A 25,974-nucleotide genomic window follows, 5' to 3' on the forward strand; every position below is an offset into this window, starting at 1 on the left:
TTTGAAGTTCTGCAGCGTTCTACACCGGACCATCACTCTTTATGTAGATTGCCTAAATCATTGCTGATCCAATTCATGATTCCTACGGAACTGATTCCAATTATTGGCTCTGGCCCTCTGGGGGAACCGCTTATCCACGGTTGGCCAATTTATCGGCAATTTCGTTTCCTTGAACACAGGAGTGTCCTGGAACCCATATAAGTACACGCCTGTTCTGTCTTGCGACAGAACTAAGCTTCTTCTTACATTCTTGAACAATCTTTGAGGTTTACTTCACGTTCTCCAGGGCCTTCAGTGCAGTCTGACTGTAACTGAAGACTCCAATCTGTTTCCCGCTCCATCTCCTCTCGATTATCCATTCGGCCACTTTCAGGTTGGCAAAAACTTCCGTTTGGAAAACAGTTTCCATTTCCCCCATAGCATAGTGATACTTATTACTATAGTTTTAGCATCATCCGGCTCCAGACCCTATTTCATTCCTGGACCCATCGGTAAAGAAAATATTCGTCAAACCTCCCTGCATATATTGTGGATTGCCCCATTGCTCTCGCAATGGAGATCTGACATCAAATTTCCTTCCAAATGAAACTGTGGGTATCAGGTCATCTTTAGGTGCCAAAAACAGTGGATACTTCTCAGATCGCAACTTAAAGATTTCTCTGTGTCCCGAAGTTCCGTATTCGTGCCAGAAACTACAGACATCGTCCGCATATGCTTGGACATGAAAACCGACCAAGCACCACAGCAGCGGAGAAAGAACGCTCCTTTGGGGACATCCTTGCTTGGCCCTGACGATGGTTAGTTCGTTACTGTTCTCACCAGCGGTTAACCGCTTCTCAGAGTGCATGGAATGTATCCATTTTACAATGGTTTGATTAACTCAGTGCCGTTCGGCAGACGAACATATGGAGCCGAAAGTGGCATTATCAAAAGCCCCTTCAATGTCCACGAACACGACCATTGTGTATTCGTCAGCTTCCAGCCCAGCTTCAATCTTGCTAACAAGATCGTGTAAGGCTGAGTCACATGATTTTCCACTCTGGTAAGCGTGTTGATTTCTACTAAGTGGACTTCTCGGCAATACCCCCACTCGAATATGTTTCTCCACCACTCGTTCCAGACTTTTCAACATGAACGATGTCAAACTGATTGGTCTGAAACTTTTTGCTAGGGAATAGTCATCTTTTCCTGGTTTTGGAATAAATACTACTCTTACGCGTCGCCATTGGGATGGTATATAACCAAATGCAAGACAGGCTGTGAAGATCCTTTTCAGAGCCTCAATCAGCCTGTCTCCTCCTTTTTTAGGCATTACTGGATATATTCCGTCAGGTCCAGGGGACTTAAAGTTGTCAAAGGAAGATAAGGAAAACCTTATCGATTCCCTTGTCACTATCCGACTAGCAATATACCAGCTGTACCTAGAGGTTCCACCGTTGCCACCGTCATTGTTCATGCCACTCTCAGCTTCAGAGAGAGTTCTACTACCCGGAAAATGGGTTTCGAGTAGAGCATTAAACGTTTCCGATTTGGAAATGGTGTATGAACCATCAGGTTTTCGAATGGAATCCAGCCTTACTGAGCGGTCTAAATGAAGGACCTTACAAAGTCTCGCTGTTTCCCTCATTTCTTCGACGTTACTGCAGAAATTTCTATAGGATTCAAGTTTGGCTTGCCGTACTTTTTTCTTATATTCTCTCTGTGTAAGTCGATGATTGGCCCAGTCCTCTTCTGTTTTGGTCTTCAAGGCCTTATTAAGAAGTTTCCTGGACCGTACACGAAGCTTCGACAGTTCAGGGTTCCGCCAAGGAACCGCTTTCCCCTGTCTGCTTAGCCTGAGTGGACACAGTTCCTCAAAGCAATTGATTAAAGTACCTTCTAATTACTTAGTAGCATCTTCAATCATTTCTGCTGATTTGAGTTTTTTCAGGTTTGGTAATCGCTCTGTTACAAGCTCACCATACCTGTCCCAGTCCACATTTCGAGGATTCCTACCGGAAGGTATTGATATTGTGTCAATTCCCAGTCGGAATTCGATAAGACGATGATCAGAAAGAGAGTCCTCTTCCAAAACTCGCCATCGGTTGATTTGATTTCCAACTGACCTATTGGTAAGTGTTAAATCAATCACCTCTTGTCTCCTTCTGGTCACAGAAGTTGGTTTGTTACCAGTGTTTTGGATGACCAAATAGGATGACAGGATAAAATCCAGTAACTTGAGACCTCTGGGGTTGCATTTGCTGCTTCCCAACACAATGTTCTGTGAATTTGCGTCACAGCCCACTATTAGCCCCAGATTATTGGATTCTGGGTACTTGACCACTTCTCTTAGCTCCCTCGAAGGAGGTGGCTGTAAAGAGTCGTAGGGTAGGTAGGTCTAAACTATAATAGCTTCGACACTGTTCCCATTCTTTCAGTACTTTATTTTTGAAACAACGATATTTCCGGAGCATAGCTCTTTTAACATCTTGTGTTCGATCAACCTCGGCATGCTCGCGGCCTCACATTCCCTTCACAATGAAGAATTTGTCCCCACGACATAGCACCTAGACCAGATACGCTTGTGACATACCCATGGTTCTTGTATTAGTATTATGTGTGTTGTGTAGAACTTTAAGAAATATATTTAGAGCGTGACTCATTAGACTTATGTGTCAGTTTATATTCACTGCAGTACTTAGCAATCGATTTTTTCGAAAGAGTAATAAAGAGTTGATTTCAGCCAATCTGCAGGGGATATGCCTGTATTATATACATGATTGAAAATTTTAACAGGGAGTTGTAGTTTCTCATCGCTTATAAGTTTCAGACCTTCAGATGGAATTTGAGCAGGTTCTGTAGCTTTATTTGATTTCATATCTTTAATAGCACTTTCGATTTTATTTTCACTTATCGGAATACCGGAGAGCAATTGTGAAGGGGTAGTGTATTGATATGATTGATCTGCTATTATTAGTGAAATGCTTTTTATATTATCTTTCCAAATAGCTTTTTTCTCATCTGTTTTCAAATAATTTCGTTGTGTATGTTTTAATATTAATTTACTAAAATATAAAAGTTTTCAAATGAACCTTTTAAAAATAATTAAATTTTCTGTTACAAAAATACTTTAATTTCTGGTGCAAAAATAAAAGTCCTAAATTACTACATTGCGTTGAATTACATTGTATTAGTATTATGTACATATGTATATACGAATAAATTTAGTGTTTTTTTAACTTTTTGGTAACAACTTAAAAAATAACAGTCGGAAGATATTTTATGGACAAGCCTCTAAGTCACAGTCCCTGAACGAAACCATCAGCCATAACGGAAATTTCATATCTTTAAGATCAGATCAGTTTCAATAGGCGACTCGTTTTAAGAGTGCCTATATATTCTTTTATTATATTATAATTAAATTCAGACTTATTTGGTCAACCCAAATTTATTCTTAAAGCAGTGGATTAACTATATTACTCTTAATCCGCACTATTTTTTTATAGACATATACTCTTGAATATACTTGGATACATATATCATACATATCTGCCTCTTATTCAAAGCTACCAAATTGACCTATTAAATGCACTGAAGCAAATCGAAATGCCACATGTCAAATGCAATGAGAACTTCATCTAAAAACGAAAGAATAAAAAAGAAAATGTTTTTTTGTTTTGTGGAATTTTTAATAACCAACGCAGATCAACTTGGGGAACAGTTTTTACTTCAGTTATGCAAACAAAGGGCTTTTCTTCTTCCTATGTTCATATTAAATTCACATTGATTTTGTTCACTTACTAACTTGAGCGAGTGATGGCTGAGATTGGCCGCGAACTAATAGATTCCAATAGTATCGCTGACATCAAAAAATATATAACAAGTAAACTTTACTTAATTATTTTATGTTAAAAAAAAATAAACTAAAATTAAAAACAAAAAATACCAGTCTAACGGTTAGACGGGATAGAAGTGAAACCTTCCGTAAGACAAACTGAGAGAGAATAAGACGAAAGCAGCATTAGGAGCGGGATAATTATAGGTTCATTATAATATTGCTCTAAAGTTCATATTTTATTTTCTTCATTTTATCATTATTCATCCTCAATGTTTTCAATTTCAACAAATGATACGAGTGGCTTATGATAGATAAAATATGATACAAATGCTTTGGTTTCGATGTTGTCAAAAAAAATACCCAAACGGACCGAAGAAACAGACTTACAAATTTCTTCCATTTTCGTCTATTTGTATTCATATAAAAATTTATGTCTCTTCCCATCAAAGCTAAATGTATTAGTATATTTTTTCTTGTATTTATTCAAGGCTGAAATCCCGGCGGTACTGCAATACCGGGCCAACCCGTGGCAGAGTTGGAGAGCAAGCCACTAAACACTCCGCCCATTTCCAAAAATTAGTTTAACATTTGTTGTCCTCCGATGGAGGATCTATCAGATGTTAAGCTGATAACCACACTACCTAGTCAATACATTTTAAATAATAAACCTAATAAAACTTTTGAGAATTACACACTCACAAAAAAAAAATTAATGTACGAAATATTTATACCGATTCACTTAAACTGACTTTCAGTATCTAAACCAAAAATAGAAAAGCCAAAAAACTGTTTTCAATAAATAATCAGAAATGTCCTACAATGCAAATTTCAAAAAAAAAAATTTTATTTCTTGTGATTCGAACCAAGAATTTTGGATCGGAAGCTCACATTGCTAGCCGCTTGGCTATCGCGCCATACTGTCGGTGCTGGCCTAAAAGTTATTTAGTTCGTCGCTACGTTTATATGTTGTAATTCGTTTCACTTTTTCCCAAATCACTCCCAACGATTCTAAAGAAGTTTTCACTTCAAAAATTAATGTACGAAATATTTATAATACCGATTCACTTAAACTGACTTTCAGTATCTAAACCAAAAAACTGTTTTCAATAAATAATCAGAAATGTCCTACAATGCAAATTTCAAAAAAAAAATTCCATTTTCGTCTACATGTATTCATATAAAAATGTATGGCTCTTCCCATCAAAGCTAAATGTATTAGTATATTTTTTCTTGTATTTATTCAAAGCCGAAATCCCGGCGGTACTGCAATACCGGGTCAACCCGTGGCAGAGAAGGAGTAAGCTCCTAAAACACTCCGCCCATTTCCAAAAATTAGTTTAATATTTGTTGTCCTCCGATGGAGGATCTATCAGATGTTAAGCTGATAACCACACTACCTAGTCAATACATTTTAAATAATAAACCTAATAAAACTTTTGAGAATTACACGCTCACAAAAATTATTTATATCAACATATAATATAACGCTTCGTAACTAAATAACTTTTAGGCCAGCGACGACAGCATGGCGCGGTAGCCGAACGACTAGCAATGTGAGCTTCCGATCCAAAATCCTTGGTTCGAATCACAAGAAAAAATAAAAGTTATTTTTATTTAGTTCGTCGCTACTTTTATATCAACATATAATATAACGCTTCGTAGCCAAGTTGGTCGCTTTTTTCGTTTCACTTTTCCTCAAATCACTCCCAACGATTCTAAAGAAGTTTTCACTTCAAAAGTAATTTATGTAAATATTAGACTTTTTTAGTTAGTAAATACAGATGCAAATTTAATACTGCAAGGAAATTGTAATTTAACTAAATTGAAAATCTATGCAAATAGACTTATGAGTATTTACTTATATATTTTCGAACGATGACAACATCCGTTAAAGCGACGCTTCGAGTGTTTGAAAAAAAGATTCTGCGTAAGATTTTTGGACCTTTGCACGTTGGCAACGGCGAATACCGCAGGCGATGAAACGATGAGCTATATGAGCTTTACGACGACTTAGACATAGCGCATCGAATAAAGATCCAGCGGCTACGCTGGCTGGGTCATGTCGTCTGAATGGATACAAACACTAGCAAAACACTCCGGCTCTGAAAGTATTCGATGCGATACCAGCTGGTGGTAGGCGGCCACCGTAGTCGAATGGGTTGGTGCGTGATTACCATTCGGAATTCACAGAGAGAACGTTGGTTCGAATCTCGGTGAAAGCAAAATTAATAAAAACATTTTCTAATAGCGGTCGCCCCTCGGCAGGCAATGCAAACCTCCGAGTGTATTTCTGCCATGAAAAAGCTCCTCATAAAAATATCTGCCGTTCGGAATCGGTATGAAACTGTAGGTCCCTCCATTTGTGAAACAACATCAAGAGGCAAACCACAAATAGGAGGATGAGCTCGGCCAAACACCCAAAAAGGGTGTGCGTGCCAATTATATATATATATACCAGCTAGTTGTAGCTGAGGAAGAGGAAGGCCTCCTCTGCGTTGGAAAGTTCAGGTGGAGAAGGACTTCGCTTCACTTGGTGTGTCCAACTGGCGCGGGTTAGCACGAGAAAGAAACGAATAGCACGGCAACAGCCCACGGTCGATCCAGGACATAGGGCAGCCACTTTGCAATTCAGTTATGGAAAATTTCATGGAAAGGGTATTGTCCTGTAAGCGTGGTAGTGGTGGTCATTTGCCTGATGTTATTTTCCACTATTAACAGCATACCTTTCTCTTTATAAACATCCGATCATTTATATTAAAAAATAGCAATTTTCTTTGAATATCAAAATAGCACCTCTTATTGGAAAACCCTTTATATTATTGTTTTATTATGTATGTATTTGATTGTAAGTAGATAATTTATAGAGACTAGCAACAACCAAATATGCTCACATAAATAAAAACAGATACTCCCATATATCCAAGAAAGAGTCGTTATCCAAGAAGAATCGTTATCAAAATGTGTTTTTTCGAAACTGACTCTATGAAAATAGAGCTATTTTACTCATATATTATATTAATAATAAAAACCGACAAACGGTTTTGTCCATTGGGTATAAACAATTTTTTTAGAATAGTAATTAACTCCAACTGGCATTGATTGACGACTGCCCATGAGTTTACACAGAAAAATGAAAAAAAAATTGCAAAGCAACATGACACCTTGATGTACGAGAAGTCAATAAGAGATATATTTTCCAACATTTACGGTTATTGCTTACATGAATTTTAAAAGACATCGAGAAAAGCTGAAAATCCGAAAAATCATGTATGAATGAAAATAGAACTAAAACATGAAAGATAAATTTCTACTGTTGGCAGAATTGTATCCTCTTAATCTTTGTTTGCTGAAAAATCTTTCTTAGACTACATAGATAGAAAAAAAATGGACTCGAAAATTAGAATAATCAAATGAAGGGTCCATATGTACATAAATGAAGTTGGAACAACGCAATAGGGATGATGTGAAATTAAAAAAAACGTATACATTGCTGAAAAGAGCAATACGAGGTGTGTTCAAAAAATAAGGTGAATTTTCATTTTTTCCGTAAGTATTCCCCTTTAGATACATATAATACACTTGTGCCAGCGTTTTTTACAATCCTCGAAGCAGTTCTGATATACACTTTTTGGTATGCCCTTCGGTTTATATCTCCTCAGTTGTCGCAAAACGAGGTCCTTTCATGGGTCTCTTCAAACTTGGGAACAGGAAAATGTCGCAGGGGGCAAAATCTGGTGAATGCGGTGGCTGAGGCATGATAACGGTGTTGTTTTTGGCAAAACAATCTTTCACAAGCAAATATGAGTATGCATTATGATGACGCAAGAGTTATGCATTTTTTTCCGCAATTCCGGGCGGTTTTTCGTACTGCTTCACGCAAACGGCGCATAACTTCGAGATAATACTCCCTATTATGGTAATAACTCTTAATGCACTACGCCGTGGTAATTGAAGAAAACAGTGAGCAAAACCTTTCATTTAGTCGAACTGGGCGTGCTTGTTTTGGGCTTTGCTCTCTTCTTCCATTGGGACGATTGGACTTTGGTTTCGATGTCATAACCATATACCCATGATTTGTCACCAGTTACGACTCTTTTAATCAAATCTGGATAATCGTTGACGTCATTCAACAATCCCTAAGCGATGCTCATGTGACGTTATTTTTGGTAAAAATTCAGCAATTTTGGAACGAAAACGCTTCATGCTGAAAATTTCCGAAAGATTGCATAGCATGATCCACCCGATATAGTCTCTAATTGTGATTCGCTGATTCTTCATAACAATTTTCTTCACTTCCTCCACATTTTTATCGGTTGTTGATGTGCTGCGGTGTCCAGAGCGACCGCCGTCAGTCACATCTTCTCGAGCTTCTGTGAAAAGCTTGTACCACTTGTAAACATTTTTTTGATTCAGAGTACTCTCACCACATGCCACTATCAACATTTCAAGAGTTTTTGAGTAGTTAATTCCATTTTTTACACAAAATTTGCTGCAACTCTTTTTATCCATTTTTTTCGATAGCAGAAAATCGCCAAACACGCAAAACACTTGTCTAGTTTATGCCTCTCACAAACAAAATAAAAATGCTATATTGCTAAAACCATGAACATATCTTCCAGACGGGTGTAAAAACATAAAAAAATAATAATCGATAGACGAATGTGCTTAGCTCGCGAAATTTGAAAATTCACTTTATTTTTTGAACACACCTCGTATAAAAGTTTATTGCAAAAAGTTATAAGAAAAAGTGAAATTAAAGTTTGAAAGAAAAATACCATAAAACTTTCGAAGGAAAAATGTCTTTAAAACAATTGGTTGAGAAATTACCAAATCAGGGCTATGGACTAGAGGGTGAAAAGCAACACAGGAAACACAGTAATGCAGAATGTAAGATGTAAAGGATCACGATAAAGAGAAACGAACATAAAATTATTGCCAGTTGCAATGAAAATTAAAAAAAAATTATAGAAAAGCAGGTAAATGCAGTTAGAGGCCTTGTGACAAGTCAACTGAAGGGAATTTACCTAACCTTCATCCGAGCTTCATGTAAATTTTACACTCTTTTCGATTTTAATTCATCGTTATAATCGTAAAATATAATATTAAAAATTTCAGATTTCGGCTTGTTTGATAAATATTATTCAAACTTCGTAATTTTTTGGTTTTTGTCGCATTAAATATCCCATTACTGCTGTACCATGAACAATTTACCTAATTGGCATTTCAAGTTTCAAATTGTCACTCCTTTGTAAATGCTTGTTTATTCTTTAATTTCTCCTTTTTCATGCTAATTATAATTTTTATAATTAACTACGTTTTGTTTGTTTATTTTCAAACGATGGTTCAGAAAATATGCTAAATGAACGTAAAAATTATACTGTTGATTATAATGTATAATTTTTCACACAGGAAGTAAGATGGGAAACCATTTAGTGGTCACATATTATTTTTTACGGTCAGATAAAAATGTTGAATATTGAAGTGAGGCATTACCCTCATGGTCAAATTCAATTTTGTGGTGCGTGCTGACTCCGACATGAAAATATATGAGAGATTGTCTTTATTCTCCCATGGGGGGCTTTTAATTATCCTATTTGCAGTTGATGTATGTAATTCTTTTGTAACAAACGCTGAGCGATTTTACCGATATCTCGGGAGCTTTTGGCAATACGTCTTATCAAGCAGTGCGACAAGCCATGCTGAGCAGGGACATAATTAAAATAACTAGTCGCTGGGTGTTGTTCATGCTCAAGATAAGAAAAATCAGCATGGAACTAAGAGAAAAGAATTAACCAACTGTGGCCACCTCAACGGCCACCAAATCGTTGCCTCTTCCATGCACCCTGGTTAAAGATGAGCTCCTACACATGCTGAATAACGAAGATATTGATAAAAAGTTATGCGGAAAATTTGTTAATCAGCATGAGGAAACCATATCGAACTTCAGTTCACGAGCTCTACAAAACACCCTGAAATGGTGCGTCAATAAAGTGCCTTCAATAAATCCGAAAAATACCATCCTTGCATCATTCACGAGGAGAAGAAAACTATTTATGTTAGAATCAACTTTAGAGAGTACGAGGAACAGTTTTTATAAGGACGCAACATTTCTGCGTGTGGTGCTTGACAGATCCCTCACTTGGAAATCTTATCTAGATGCGATGATGGTTTTTCCGCCTCCACACGTCTTTATGGCAAAGAAGGGGACTATTGGCCAGAACGACCTACTGGTCATTTACTACTCTTAAAAAACCATAGCCTTTATGTACTTCCTTTGCTTTGATTCTTGGCAAAGAAATGCAAGAACTAAATTAAATAAAATGTTACTATAGGTTTGTGTGGCAATAGCTGTGCATTAAGGAGCATTAAGTTTTAATAATATTTCCAACCTAAGGATCGGAAATTTCAAAGGATATATAGAAATCGCAGAGGAGTTCATAAATAGTTCAGTGCCACATTTGCACGATGCTATAACTCCTGATATAAAGACTGTTAGAAATTTACTGAAACATTTTTTAGATTGGGTAATTTAGGAGGCAGGTAACACATACACTGCACATACACATATATTTGTCGAAGGACTGGTGCGGGTGTCTTTGGGTCGAACTTTAAAAGATTAATATCCATAGACAATTATCTCAAGATCATTCAAGTGGAAATCCAGTGACAAAGTGACAAAACTTCGAAAGTATCTGCAATTGGTAACACAGTCAGGCTAACAGGACAAAAAGTTATGATGAATTAATGTCAGTGACAGCTCTTTCGCCCTAGAACCTTTCAAACCTTCGCGCGTGATCGGCAAGCCCGTATTAAACGTTAAGAAGCTAATGAGTCCTCAGAGAGTGACAGTTTCGTTTGAATTTTGGCGAAGAAGGATCTTTGGACATTTTTTCTTTGCTGCTGGAGTTGCTATTCACGTCAACATGATAAATGATATTTTGCGACAGGAAATTGAAGACATGGACTTGAATGACTATGCTTTTAGCAGTATAGCTAGCTATGCCATGCAGATCATGCCATAACTGATCTCGTGATGTCAGTTGGTCACCTCAGAGCGACGCTACGGTGTCGTTGGAGGCGAACAATCAATTATGATTCAGCTCTTTAAAGCATTCGCGAGATATAAATAAAATACTTCACCAAAGTTCTGGAAAATTAAATTAACAGAATGTGCTCTCAAGAAGACAGCCGATACAGCCACGTGTTCAATGAATAATGAAAATGTTGAATCTTTCGAATAAACCAATAATATATTAAAAAATTTATAAATTTCCGGCACTTGAAGTGTAACCAATTAAAAAGTCTCAAGTCTGACTTGTTGCTGCTGTGGTGTGAGATCATGCACCTTTTGGATCTTGTAAAGCTTGACTTTGAAATAATTTTTCAGTATGCGATGGATGTTACGGTTAGATATTTTCAGTTTTTTCGCCAATTGATTGGCACTTCGTCGGGGATTTCGCTCAAGTCGCTTCTTCGTTTTTTGAATCACTTCACGTGACGTTGCAGTCTTTTGATGACCACCTCCATGACATTTCGCGATGCTACCAGTATCATTGCAACGAGTAATGGTGCGATAAACAAAAACTTTATTTACTTTAAGGTGCTCGAGCTCACGAACAATCGCTGGTTGTAATTTTCGAGCCAAATATAATGCAATCGCACTATTACGTTTGAACTTCAATACAGATTTTCTTTTTTCGCATTTACTCTCGACAAAATCCTTCCGCGCGCTTGTAAACAATACTCTGGACTGTCATTTGGCCAACTATTGTAATAAATAGCTGATGCCGTGCATTGGCTGCGCGAACGGTCTAAAGTTGGTTGGACTTCGAGTTCGGACCCTATAATTGTTTTGAAACAGTTTTGACGTCATCAATCATCAATTCATCATCATTAAGGAGACGAAACTCCATGGTTTTGGCACCATAATCGCACTTGAAACTTCTCGTAAGAAATACTAGTTTTTCACTGTTCTAATCGCATTTAGAAACGGATCTGACTGGAAAAATATTTTAATGAAATTTGATCAGTAAATTGGTTGTGGTTCAATCAAATATATTTTTTATAACTTTCAGCAGCATACAAGTTGCAACAAATTTAAAAGTAAATTGAATCACCAGATTTAAATTGACCAAACTATTATTATTGCATTCGATGGGATGATTGTTTTTTGTGTTTTATTTATATTTATTTGCTACACATATATTTATATGTGCAAAGTTTACAGTATTTTAACATTTGTTTATCATCCGGATTTCATATTTGCTGCCACTTTTCTCACATTTTAGCATCTCTGCAATTAACTCTAGAGATCCTTATTCATTGTCCATCTAGTAGTTTTGGTAGTGATATTAAATGGGGGCTGCGAACACTTAGAAATTAAACAAATGGGGCTGTAAAGAGGAATGCCTCTGTCTTATGAATAACAATGAAATAGTGCTCCCTCTTTTAGACAAGCCTTAAAATAGGGTGACCTCATAATAAAATCGAAAATCATTTCAAATAAAACAACAGTGATGTATGACAGTAAGTTGATGCTGATTTTATTTTGAAGCTACATTCTTTCCAGAAGAAATAGCACATCTTTCAATTCTTGATAACTCGGTCGGTATGTGCCCCGTTTTAATGGCAGTTGCTTTGCGAGTATTGGCTTACAGCTCATCCAAAGTTATTGGCTTGTTAGTGTAGTCTGCAGACTTCCCACACTATGCAAACCCAGAGCGCCGCTTATATGGCGTGAAGCGTCGTCTTGTTGGATACGCAGGAGGTACATATTGATCTTGTTGAACGCTGTATACATAAAGTGTAATGTGGTTTCTCATTCCCAAAGATACAACTTGCGCCCGCTTCAATAAGGGTAATTTTAATGGTTGACAAAAACGCTATTACGACGACCTTACCCCAAAACTCAGATTGGGTATTTACAACTTAGCCGGAGTTTCAATAATATCTTTTAATTATTTGCACACGATCAGCAAACGTGAAACGATGCATGATCAAATGGAAAACCTTATTGATTATGGAATCATATTTTGTGTTAAATTTGCGCAATTTTGCATCGTTTATAACTAAGATATCAGGTTGATTGCTTTGTTGAAAGTTTCCGTTAAATGACAAGTGACCGTGCCTATACACTTATTCCGCCCATTTTTAACATCAGTATTCCTTGGATGCAGAGTAAAGCGGTGTCAAGTTTCATTCAAATATATTAATTTTTGCTCGAGCTATCAAACGCATGAACGGGCTCATTCTGATCTTTTTATTGTATGTCTGTCCATATTAATCTAAATTCTTTTATGCTGTTACATACAACCTTTATACAAAATTTTACCCTTTATACAAATACTCTTGTGCATAAGTGCGTGGGCATAAACATGGAATTATTTCTATTTACACTGAGGAAGATAAGTGGCCCCATGGTGACTCTTTTGTACTTTACTTCACTTTACTTTTCAAGTGAAATTCGAGGAATTGGGAGATTCTTCATAATATTATTTATTTGTCAACTTTCGCACTTTGTTGCATATAGAAATTTTAATTATAGAAATTAATTTATAGAAAAAAAAAAACTTAAAAAGAAAATTTTGAATGTTCTTTCTATAGAACAAATAAATAATAAAACACCGCAGAGGTGTCAGTAGAAATATTATTAAATACTCCGCGAATCTTTAACGGCTTAAACTTTCCATTTGTTCACTTGTCCACTTGTTTTGTTTTATTTTCAATTTCAAGAGCCATGTTACTGCATACCAAAAAATTTTTAGAAAAATTCAGATAAAAGTTCAATTAAGATAAGTTCAAAAAATTATTATAAGATCAAGTTTAAAATTAAAATTAAAAATTTGGTTATTTTTTAAATTTTGTATAAAGTTCGAAATTTTGATTGATTTGGTTTTGGTCACAGCCAGCCATTGACAATTTGCATATTTGACAATTTGCATGTGAAGTGATTTATATGTATGTGCTAATAGTTTGCTCCGATTAATGAACATTTTTTCTATTACGCATAATGAAAATTTTCAATCAATGCATTCGAATGAATAGTCAAATCAGCATGTATGTATTTTTTGCTTTGATTACTTAGTTCAATGTATGTTTTTGGAATGAACATTATTAAAAACAATATTTAAAAAAATGTTAAATAAAATCTTCAAAATTTTAAATCGTTCCCAAAATTGCGGAGATATTTACACTCATGACTTTCTGAATTCACTAGGCTGGAACCACGCATTAGTCGAAGTTTTATAAAGCGATATCTATGCATACAATTGTCAAAAAGGATGCATATACCCATATACATATATAAGTATAGTACTTGCCAACATACATATGTCTGTATATTTTCAACCATCCGTATGTGTATTTCCATATAAGCAAAGCAAGCGGAACCATAACCTTCTGCAAAACCTTATGACCCAAATATTCAAGCTGTCATATGATGTACTAACTTTTGCATTCCCAACCTTCGAATTTACGTACAAAGAATGTGGGTCAAATATTTATCTATGTACCTATGTACATGTTGCGTAAAATTTCTATTACTGTAAGGTGAAAGTTAAAGAAGTAATGGAAAAACATATAAAGTACACAAATGCACTTACATATGAACAATACAAAACAAATTTTAAGAACATGCACTGTCATTGACACATTCGCACAAGTAAATGAAAAATATGCAAAGCAAATAACTCCCTCAGACTGCGTGCCATAGACAAATTTCTCAAATTGTATAACAAATCTATTGTTTATTTCTTGCATAAATTAAAATTGAAATTTCTTATCTTCATTGAATTCGAAGTGCAACGACACACTTTACAGCTCTAGCAAGTCCCTAGTACATATATAACTAGTATGCAGAGGTATGTCTGTATATGTTTATTTGCAAATAAAATATTCTAAATTTATGAGCACTTGCACTTAGATGAATTGCACATTTAAGCATTATTTGCATGATGACAACTCGCATTGTTCATTGTTGCTCAAAAGTCGAATTATTCTGTGAGCATTAGTTTTACTTTCCACAAAACGAGCGTCTGAGCATTCCCACTCACCTTCGTCTTCCACTGCCATTCCTCGCAAAGTGAGTTTGAGTGATAAGCATGCGCTCAATGTAAAATAACAAACCAGAGGAGGGAGTAGTTTTGCGGCTCTTTTAAATTCCGATTGACTTTACGCGGTATTGATATCCCTTTTCCTAGAGCAAGTACCTGCCCTGATTACGAAATCGCCGCATACTTGAAACATATTGGGTTGTAATTCGCTCTGAAATCTCTCATTTGCACATTTGCTCTTTGTGATAAGCCTGCGCTGTTGTGGAGACAAGAGCAAGACACTTTCTCTTATACACGCGCGTTTGTCGGAACTTGGTGAACTTAACAGAGAGTTCGAAGTTCGAAAACCAGATTTGTTGCTGTTATCAGAGAATGTGCATTAACATTTTCTTTTATTGCTTTGAAATTAATAACAGCGGGGAATGTTAATGAGATGAGAAGGTTCAAATGTTACTGTTAGGTATTTTTAGTACAAGTTTAGTTTTGAAAGGTTGCTAGTAAGGAATTTTAGAACATCGACAATATTTGAAATCATAAGCGACTACATAAAATTTATTGCATAACATTTTTATCGACTACATTGAAAGAAAAAAAAATAAACTAAAATTAAAAACAAAAAATACCAGTCTAACGGTTAGACGGGATAGAAGTGAAACCTTCCGTAAGACAAACTGAGAGAGAATAAGACGAAAGCAGCATTAGGAGCGGGATAATTATAGGTTCATTATAATATTGCTCTAAAGTTCATATTTTATTTTCTTCATTTTATCATTATTCATCCTCAATGTTTTCAATTTCAACAAATGATACGAGTGGCTTATGATAGATAAAATATGATACAAATGCTTTGGTTTCGATGTTGTCAAAAAAAATACCCAAACGGACCGAAGAAACAGACTTACAAATTTCTTCCATTTTCGTCTATTTGTATTCATATAAAAATTTATGTCTCTTCCCATCAAAGCTAAATGTATTAGTATATTTTTTCTTGTATTTATTCAAGGCTGAAATCCCGGCGGTACTGCAATACCGGGCCAACCCGTGGCAGAGTTGGAGAGCAAGCCACTAAACACTCCGCCCATTTCCAAAAATTAGTTTAACATTTGTTGTCCTCCGATGGAGGATCTATCAGATGTTAAGCTGATAACCACACTACCTAGTCAATACATTTTAAATAATAAACCTAATAAAACTTTTGAGAATTACACACTCACAAAAAAAAAATTAATGTACGAAATATTTATACCGATTCACTTAAACTGACTTTCAGTATCTAAACCAAAAATAGAAAAGCCAAAAAACTGTTTTCAATAAATAATCAGAAATGTCCTACAATGCAAATTTCAAAAAAAAAAAATTTTATTTCTTGTGATTCGAACCAAGAATTTTGGATCGGAAGCTCACATTGCTAGCCGCTTGGCTATCGCGCCATACTGTCGGTGCTGGCCTAAAAGTTATTTAGTTCGTCGCTACGTTTATATGTTGTAATTCGTTTCACTTTTTCCCAAATCACTCCCAACGATTCTAAAGAAGTTTTCACTTCAAAAATTAATGTACGAAATATTTATAATACCGATTCACTTAAACTGACTTTCAGTATCTAAACCAAAAAACTGTTTTCAATAAATAATCAGAAATGTCCTACAATGCAAATTTCAAAAAAAAAATTCCATTTTCGTCTACATGTATTCATATAAAAATGTATGGCTCTTCCCACCAAAGCTAAATGTATTAGTATATTTTTTCTTGTATTTATTCAAAGCCGAAATCCCGGCGGTACTGCAATACCGGGTCAACCCGTGGCAGAGAAGGAGTAAGCTCCTAAAACACTCCGCCCATTTCCAAAAATTAGTTTAACATTTGTTGTCCTCCGATGGAGGATCTATCAGATGTTAAGCTGATAACCACACTACCTAGTCAATACATTTTAAATAATAAACCTAATAAAACTTTTGAGAATTACACGCTCACAAAAATTATTTATATCAACATATAATATAACGCTTCGTAACTAAATAACTTTTAGGCCAGCGACGACAGCATGGCGCGGTAGCCGAACGACTAGCAATGTGAGCTTCCGATCCAAAATCCTTGGTTCGAATCACAAGAAAAAATAAAAGTTATTTTTATTTAGTTCGTCGCTACTTTTATATCAAGATATAATATAACGCTTCGTAGCCAAGTTGGTCGCTTTTTTCGTTTCACTTTTCCTCAAATCACTCCCAACGATTCTAAAGAAGTTTTCACTTCAAAAAGAATTTGCCGTTGTGAATTGTTGCTGAGTCATGCATGTAGCCGGGATAAAGACGCGGTTCGTTTATTTCTGCGACTGCGTTGCGAAGCAAAGTTGTGTGATGTCTGTGCGTGCGCCGGGGATAAATTTTAATAAAGTGCTGAAAAGTAAACCATGCCATTTTTTCCTTTCGTACATAAATGACTGTATGCAGCTATGAAGGCCGAAATTACCTTGACTTATGTATTTACAAATGTCAAAGCACATCACATCCTTAAATAATCAATCATTCATAAAGGCGAGCGCATATTTCTCAAATCAAGGCTCGTTCATTCATATAACAAGCCCCCAAATCCTCCTTCACGTATCTGTTTCTCCCATAAGCTAATTTCTTTACCAAGACGAAAATTCTAAATCTAAAATATAAGGATTTACTGACGACCACTCGAAATGAGTCAGTCTTGCAATATTTCTTATTATTAAGAAATATTTGCCAGTTTGTCAATGTTTGGTGAAACGTGAATTTTTGTCAAGATGAGTTCATGCGCCTCGTATACATGTAGGCATCCATACATGTATGCAAATATTCTTCTCAATGCTCGACAGTCGTAGCGCAAATTCTGTCTTGGACATTTCGATACTATCGAAAATTTCGAAGTCATTGCGTTTCTCTCACAGTAGATAAATATTAAATTAATATGTTGCTTTATGTTCTCTAAATGATAGGTAGGAAGGTAGGTAGGTGGAAGTGGTAGCCAGTCTCTACACCAACTCACTTAGACCGTTGCCGATCCATTATGATACCAAAGTAACAGTTTGTCTGCTACTCCTCGCCAAACTATCATATTTTGTTTTAAGTGCAAACCTGATTTGGCTGACACTTATATCCCTAAGGTCTTCAGTATCATTAAAGAATTATGATCCAGAGCATCTAAACCTAGTGGCATGCCAGGCTTGTGGGGCCTTTCATAGAGACCTCAGCCTCTCCGAATTAGAGAAGTAGTAATCCCCCAAGATGAGATGCGCTGATGCCTTCTTCAAGATATTAGCATCTACAGTAGGTGGTCGCTCTGTAGTGGCGGCCACACTTTGCTCTAAATGTGCAAATTGACCTTAGCCGTAATTTTCTACCCCTCCAGTCTTTTCCAGTGGCGCCAAGGCTTTAGAGCAGATTCTCACCACCATCCTTAAAGCGCCTTCGGGTTTATCAACTTTCCCTATCTTTCAATTGTTTGTCAGATGAATTTTAAGCATCCGCAAGATGGATGCTTCGTCGGCAGGTTTGCTGGGAACCCAAGCACGAGCTCTTGACATGTTTTCAAAGTCTATAGACAGGAGTTTTGCGCCTGGATATACCTCACCAACCATTTCTATAGCCACGTTATGTAATTTGTCAGATTTTTCGTCGTCACAGGCGACTAATTTGACGGAGGGCTAGGACGCTCGTCCAATACGCTGAAGAGGACGTTGGCCAAATCAACCTCTAGCCACCTTCACTGGTCCCTATGAACACTACAGTCCTCCTTCCCCCTATCCACGACAGCTAAGATCTTGCCGCCACCTTTAACCGCAGTGCCATATGATAGCCTGTTGCTGCTCAGACGACCTCTGCCGTTTAGGCGCCGGCCTCTCGATGCATGCCTGGGACACCCGAGAAGTGCTAAGTCCATCAAAATCGGTGGACTTTGCCCAAGTCAATGAGGCCTTATATGTACTTCTCGGATAAGAAGTCCCCGTATACTGTCACAAATCTGTGTAAAATGTGACCAGATTGTTATGTTGGCCAGCTTAGAAGGATGCAAGTGTGTGACAAAACGTCACCGGTTTCGGCTGTAACGGCAGAACTCTTAGTCGGTCTACTAAGACTACGATCAGAAATAGTCAAGCCTAAAGCTTTTGACTGCTAAGAAGTGCCAAGGCCAGGTCCTACTAAAGCCTTAGTAGCTGCACGGCTCAAAGATTGAGTATTGGCGGAAGCTGAATTGGAGAAGTGGCCTTCTTCCGGACTCTGTTTTTTTTTTCTGTTTTCTAATTTTGTGTTGTTGATTCCATGTTTTGGTTCCACGAGTGTGCAGGAATAGAAGGTCCATTCGCACAGAGGCTCCAGTGTGCAAGCAAGACTGAATAATACAAAAGGTCACCAGGAATTTTATATATTCCGTTTGCGACTGGGCTATTTGAATGACTGGGCCCCTAGCAACGTTGAGCCTCGGCACGGGTCGTATGACATCTTTCTCCAGCCCTGGGGAGAAAGATAGGGGGAAAGGAGAAACTAGGATAGGAAAGGAAGCGGGGAATGGGGTGACCTCTTAGCTTCAGGACTTCTGTGGGTGGGAACCGAAAGTCTTTGCCCTTACTGGGCCCCGGTATGGCGTCGACATGGCTTGTCTCCGCAGGGGACTGCAAAGACAATTCAAGGTTGAGAAATAATATACAATACTTGCAGTTTAGCCAAGGCGAATTGAATATAGAAGGTGGCGCTTTGGGAAAACCGTTACTTAAGTGTGACGTCCAGCGCCATAATAGTACAAAACCAATAAACAAAACAAACAAAAGGAAGTTTGTGTGTGTATGTATAATTTCTGGTTTTTGGTAGTTTCTATTATTTTTCTATTCTGTTTTGTTTGTATATTCTCGGAGCCCTCACAGCAATTCGAATGGTACAAACTCTTTCGGTTGCCATAACCATAACCCTATAACCAGTTCTGTCTTTTCAATACGATATTGTATGATTTATAAAATTGTTTCGTAAAAAAAGTTTTATTTAAAAGGACCTATCACAATTGCATACATTGCTTTGCAACTATCGGGTGATTTTTTAAGAGCTATAGGAAATTTTTTCAAAAAAACACAAGTAAAATTCAGAAAAATGCATGAAATTTTTATTCAAATCGACAGTACAGTCCATATAATTTAATGTTTAGTCCAATTTTGGAATACTCTTTCCAATGTTTCGGCCGGTATCTCACATATAAATGCTTTAATGTTGTCTTCCAATGCGTTAATTGAAGCAGGCTTGTCTGAATAGACATGAGCTTGAACGTAGCCCCACAAAAAATAATCTAAAGGCGTTCTATCGCACGATCTGGGTGGCCAATTGACAGGTCCCGAACGTGAAGTAAAATGTTCACCGAACTCGCCTCTCAACAAGTCCATTGTTATGCGTGCTGTGTGGCATGTGGCACCGTCTTGTTGAAACCACATGTCATGCAAGTCAAGCTCTTGCATTTTGGACAAAAAAAAGTGGGATATCATTTCACGGTAGCGCTCACCATTCACAGTTACGTTACGATTTGCAGCATCTTTGAAGAAGTACGGTCCAATGATACCTCCAGCCCATAAACCGCACCAAAATGTGATCTTTTCTGGATACGTTGGTCGTTCTTGCAATTCTTCTGGCTGATCTTCACTTCAAAATCGATAATTCTGCTTATTTACGTACCCATTGATCCAAGTGTGAGCTTCGTCGCTTAACACAATTTTTCGATAAAAAAGTGGATCTTCGGCCAACTTTCCAAGAGCCCATTCACCAAAAATTTGGCGTTGCGGTAGGTCGACGGCTTCAATACTTGCACCAGCTGCATTTTGGAAAGCTTCACACCTAAATCCTTTGGCAAAATTGCCCACATTGTTGAGTAACAGAGGCCCAATTGCTGCGAACAGCGAAGAATCGATAATTGATAGTCATCATTAACACTGGCCGATACAGCTGCGATATTTTCTTCAGTTCGCACTCTACGTAAGCGTGTTGGTGGTTTGATGTCCAATAATGTAAATTTGGTTCTAAATTTAGTCACAATAGCTCGAATAGCCGCTTCAGTGGGTCGATTAAACTGACCATAAAATGGAAGAAGCGCGCGATAAAATTTCTTAACAGAACACGCATTTTTATAATAAAATTCAATGATTTGCAAGCGTTGTTCGTTTGTAAGACGATTCATAGTTAAAATATAGACCAAACTGAAGATATTTCATAGTGAAACAAAACACGAAACGTGCGTCAGCTGTTTAAACCAACTGTTTAAAAAGATAATAGCTAAAAAATCACCCGTTATATAAAAGAACCCAGCATTTTTTAATGATTCCTTTTTATTGAAAAATCAAAGCATTGTAACGCATTTTGTATCGCACCGTTTCACAACAACTAAATTGTCGTCTTTAACATACTGGTGCATATCGCCACGGCCCATAGATTCGTCTGGCGGAAAATGTACGCTTTTGCCTGAGCGATTCCCCATTATGGTGCCTGTCGCTTTAACCCCATTTTGCTGTAATTGCTCTAAAAGAGGTATTGTGGTAAAAAATCTTTCGAAGTAGAGATGACGTCCCTTTGGTAAGCACTTAGTAAGCCTTAAAACAATTGATGGGCCGTGACCAAGTCCACAATCAGGAAATGTTCCAGCTCCTTGAAATAGTTCAAAATCAACGATCAGACAACCAGAGGTAGCACACACCGTGCTCTATAGGAATATTGTGAGCTGAAAACTCTTTTTTTCTCCAAAGTTTTGTTCTGTGTGATTTTGCGGGTTTTTGATTAGCTACGAAATGTTCCGAAATTGAATCTGCAAGTTCAATTCAAATCAAATAAAAAACAAATTAGGTTAATTTTAAAAACGCTAGAAAAATACCTTCTTTTGACCCCTCTTCATCCGAACTATCACTTTCTTGTATTTGGTCGCGCGGTAAGCATAGACTCTCAATATCATCATCAGACGAAAAGTTACCATCGGAGTTTTCAAAAATATCGAAGACCATTTGAAGGTCAGAATCCCTTGAGAAGTTTATATTTTTCCCTTCCATTATATCAGATAACTCAATTGTGCGTTTGAAAGAAACTCTTAACTTAAAATCAAGCAACACAAATGTGATATCTGATTTTCAGTTCAAAGATAACTTGAAATAGCAAATAGCATTCATATCAAAAATATACCGATTTAGACAGTAAATATTTGTACTTACTGCAGACCATACTACTGATCACTCCGAGAGACGATAGGAAACTGAGTGTTTTTCTTTTTTTGGCACGATAATTTCTCTTTTTTTTATTTGTATAGGTGAGACAAGAACATAACACAATCACTGCTTCTGGAAGTTTAAAAAAATTAAAAACTATATATTTTAGAAATTTTTAAAGTTACATCGCACATTCGCTTAAGGGGGAGGTAGGGTTTAGCGCTAAAAAAAAAAACACTTTTTTTGTGAATTTTTTACAGAAATATGGCTTAAGATACTTTAATAAAATCAGTTACATGTTATTGTACATCTTTTCAATAAGTTTTTAAAAAATATTAATAATAAAATATTGACAAATAAGCCCATGACAGAGTTTTTTTGGAGATATGTTTTTCGAGAGGTGCTCTGCGGTGCCAATCGGCATTCGTCGTAGAATCATCTGAAACTAAAAAAATCGAATTTTTCAGTTAAAGTATGACGTAATGCTCCCCCCTACATTAATAAAATTTTTTTTTTTTCATTTTTGTAGTTTTGGTGGCAAAAAAACGTAAAACGAGCATTTTTGGCGAAAAATTTCGCCATATTTGTAAATGAAAAACAACCTTAAAAAACAAAAAATAAAAAAAAAACAGTGTAGGGGGGAGGTATTTTTGATTTAGAAAACGTGTGCCAAATTTGAAAAAAATCGGTTGAATAGTTTCGGAGTTGTGATTGGCACCGACTTGTAAGAAGTCGTTTCGGGAAAAACGCGTTTGAAAAAATGACTCTGAGAAATTATCGATGCTCCACATTCGAGGTAGAGTGCATACAAAGGCTATAACTTTGAGAGTTCTGCTCCGATCCACTTAAAATTTTGACACAACATTCTTGAAATGATTTACTATAAGATGAGTGAAGAAAAAAAATTTAGATTTTGTGACCCTACCCCCCCCTTAAGATGGTTCTCAAAGGGATAAAATACTTAAACCTTATGGGCAACAAAGTTAATTGTAATTAGTAGTGCTATACCTTGGCCATAGCTGTATCCATAGCAACCATTTGTTCTGATAAAACGTATGGGTGTCCCTGTAAATGAGTATGAGCTCAAAGTAGAGGTGGCATACCATAACGCCATAACCTTAACCATAATATTTACCATAATGATATTTATGCCAACAATTATTGGTGCCCTAGCCATAAGCAGCTGATATTCACATATACTATCACATATTTGTGCATTTCGAAGTACAGAAACTAAAGAAAATATAACAAAATGTACTCGTATACCACATTGCAACAAATCACAATGGAACGGCTAAAAACCAAATTTCAATTGGTCTCTACGGTTATGGTTATGACTACGGAATTATGTCATGTCACCTCTAATCGATTACCGAGTTTCCGATATGTTGGTTCTATCAGCAAATTTATGGCGTTATGGTTATGGCACCTCTACTTTGGGCTATAGGTGCTGCACCATAACTCCATAGCCATAACCGTAGCCGTAAGTATCTATCGAATTTAGGTGTTTCGCTGTACCCATAAGCCGCTGTGACACACTTGACATTTGTTTTGATATTTGCGATAAAAATTTGAATATTAGAAATGAACGACCAAAACTTCATTGATTTATGACAAAATGCATACAGATTTTGAAAAGCCGGAAAAGAAAAGAAGCGCACGGAAAGAAATTCCGAGTAATTTAAGTCTTGAAGATAAATAAATATATGCTAGCCGTCGGGAATGTATGTTTAGCATCGCGAGCTACTAGCAGCACAATACTAAACAACTTCTTTATGTAATTAAATTAGAGAGACCTAGATCTTGCAAGGCATTTAATAGCAATATGTTTCCCGTCGTTCGCACCTACACAAATGGGCATATTCCATGCTCGTGCGAAGTCCCAGAAGGTATAAAATATAATATTAAAATAAAATATAAAAAAGTACAAAACTTACAGCAGGGTTAGTGACAGACACCCCTCGGAATGAATTTGCTGAGAGAATTTGTCAGAATCAGCTGTTGAGCTGACGCGACAACATATTTCTATCAATTTTTTGTAATATCTTCTTCATTTACTTTAAGCCGACTCAACTTTTAATTCTTGATAACAAAGTTTTGCTTTTTGTCACTCTCTTCTTAGTTCTCTCCCACACCTTATCTACACTTGTGGCACAACAAAGTTATGCTCTTTTTCCACTTCAATCTGCGCAATTTTGTATTCTGTATTCCTTCGTATACCATATGCTATGCATATTTGTCAAAATAATGATTGATGACGTAATACATTTCTCGCCGTGTATCACTACATAGCGCAAAGAATCTCCAAATAAGTATGGAGAGCAACAAAATAAGGTTTTAAGTAAGTGTCTAGTCAAAATTTCACAAAAAAGTCAGAGAAAACGCCAAAGGAATATATTTTAAAACCATTGAGTAATGGTATCAAATTCCATCAATGGCTTCAGTAGCCAAAGAGACATGGAAATATAATAAAGAGTCTTTTAAGAAACAATGCTGACTTAAATCAACTCGAAATGTTATAAAATAAAGCATGTACTTCACTGTATATATATATATATATATATATATATATAATTGGCGCGTACACCCTTTTTGGGTATTTGGCCGAGCTCCTCCTCCTATTTGTGTTGTTCACTATTTGAAGTGTTTGAAAATTCACCGAAAAAATTAATGAGCTGAATATTTGCCGCACCAATATGAGATTCGTTTGCTAAGTTCTCAACCTAAGGTACTCAGTCATAACTCATCATCTCGTTATTGATAAGGGTAGTTAATGGAACAACCGACAGTACCACGTTAATTTACTGGTCAAAAACGTGCGATATTCATACAGAAGGCAGGAGAAAAGTTGGAGCGCGTAGTGCAATTGCTACAAGACAAGGAATCTGTGCGCTCGCTTGTCTTGTAAAGAATGCCTTAAATGCTACGTGATTCGCAGCCCATCCATGCTAAAACCCGAACGTGGCTTCAAGTAAGTTTTTCCTGTACTCAAATTTAAGGAAGCGCTAATCACGTAAGGAAGTACCGAATGCGGACATTTTAGTAAAATTTAATTCGGGCTGGATGTTAATTTTTAGCATCAGACAAACTCAGTGACAATGAGATTTATAGCTTATGACATTAGATGTACGGATAGACGAAAATTAGTTTTAACATATAAAATATGCGTGTGTCTTTATCCGTTGTCAATAAACTTTATGATGGATCTAAGGACATGTGTACTAAGCTTATAATGCCCTTACCACTTTCACCCAAAAAAAAAAAAAAAGTGGGCAGACATTGTTTGACAATCTAGAGCCCAAAAGGAGAAAGAAAATTCTCCCGATTTGTTGTTCTCTACTTCTTCATTGCATCTTGCATGGCTGATCTGACGAGCATAATTGCTACATTTTTCTTTTGTTTAAGTGTTTCAACTTGCCCGGGAAGAATGATGGATGTATCGTACGCCCATTGCAACGATGCTGAAAAATGTTAATCCACCGCTATTCGAGGAAGCCAGCGATTAACCGAAAAATTCAGGTTCTTTTGTGATCCATTCATTAAGCCAGTTTGCGATGCTATCGTAAGGTGAGAACCGCTCTCTAATAAGTGCTGGCTGCATTGATCGGTACAGATGGTAATCCGAAGGTCCAATGTCTGGGGAATATGGCGGGTGGGGCAAGATTTCCCAATTCAGTCCCTCTAAATATTTCTGGACGGATTTAGCAACGTGTGGCCTGTCGTTGTCATGCAGGAAAATCCGTTTGTCATGTCTACCGTCCCATTCCCAGGCCGGAAACTTATTCCCATATCCAATATATAAATACTTTGTTTGCTATTGTTACAGGTAATGACTACCACTCCATAAGCACTAGCAATGTGAGGCACCTTAAATGTCTCTTGGTGAACCTTCACTATGCCAAAGCAACACCTGATATTTT

General features: G+C 36.7%; 4 pseudogenes; all 4 read right to left on the reverse strand.

Annotated features, from left to right (window-relative positions):
- Positions 1-4,296: 4,296 nt before the first annotated feature.
- On the reverse strand, positions 4,297-4,481 carry LOC129236514 (U2 spliceosomal RNA; annotated as a pseudogene).
- A 572-nt stretch (positions 4,482-5,053) lies between these two features.
- On the reverse strand, positions 5,054-5,237 carry LOC129236559 (U2 spliceosomal RNA; annotated as a pseudogene).
- Positions 5,238-15,862: 10,625 nt separating this feature from the next.
- On the reverse strand, positions 15,863-16,047 carry LOC129236515 (U2 spliceosomal RNA; annotated as a pseudogene).
- Positions 16,048-16,620: 573 nt separating this feature from the next.
- LOC129236568 (U2 spliceosomal RNA) lies at positions 16,621-16,804 on the reverse strand (annotated as a pseudogene).
- Positions 16,805-25,974: the final 9,170 nt, after the last annotated feature.

Source organism: Anastrepha obliqua, chromosome 1 (genome assembly GCF_027943255.1).
Source record: "Anastrepha obliqua isolate idAnaObli1 chromosome 1, idAnaObli1_1.0, whole genome shotgun sequence".
Taxonomy (NCBI): Eukaryota; Metazoa; Arthropoda; class Insecta; order Diptera; family Tephritidae; genus Anastrepha; species Anastrepha obliqua.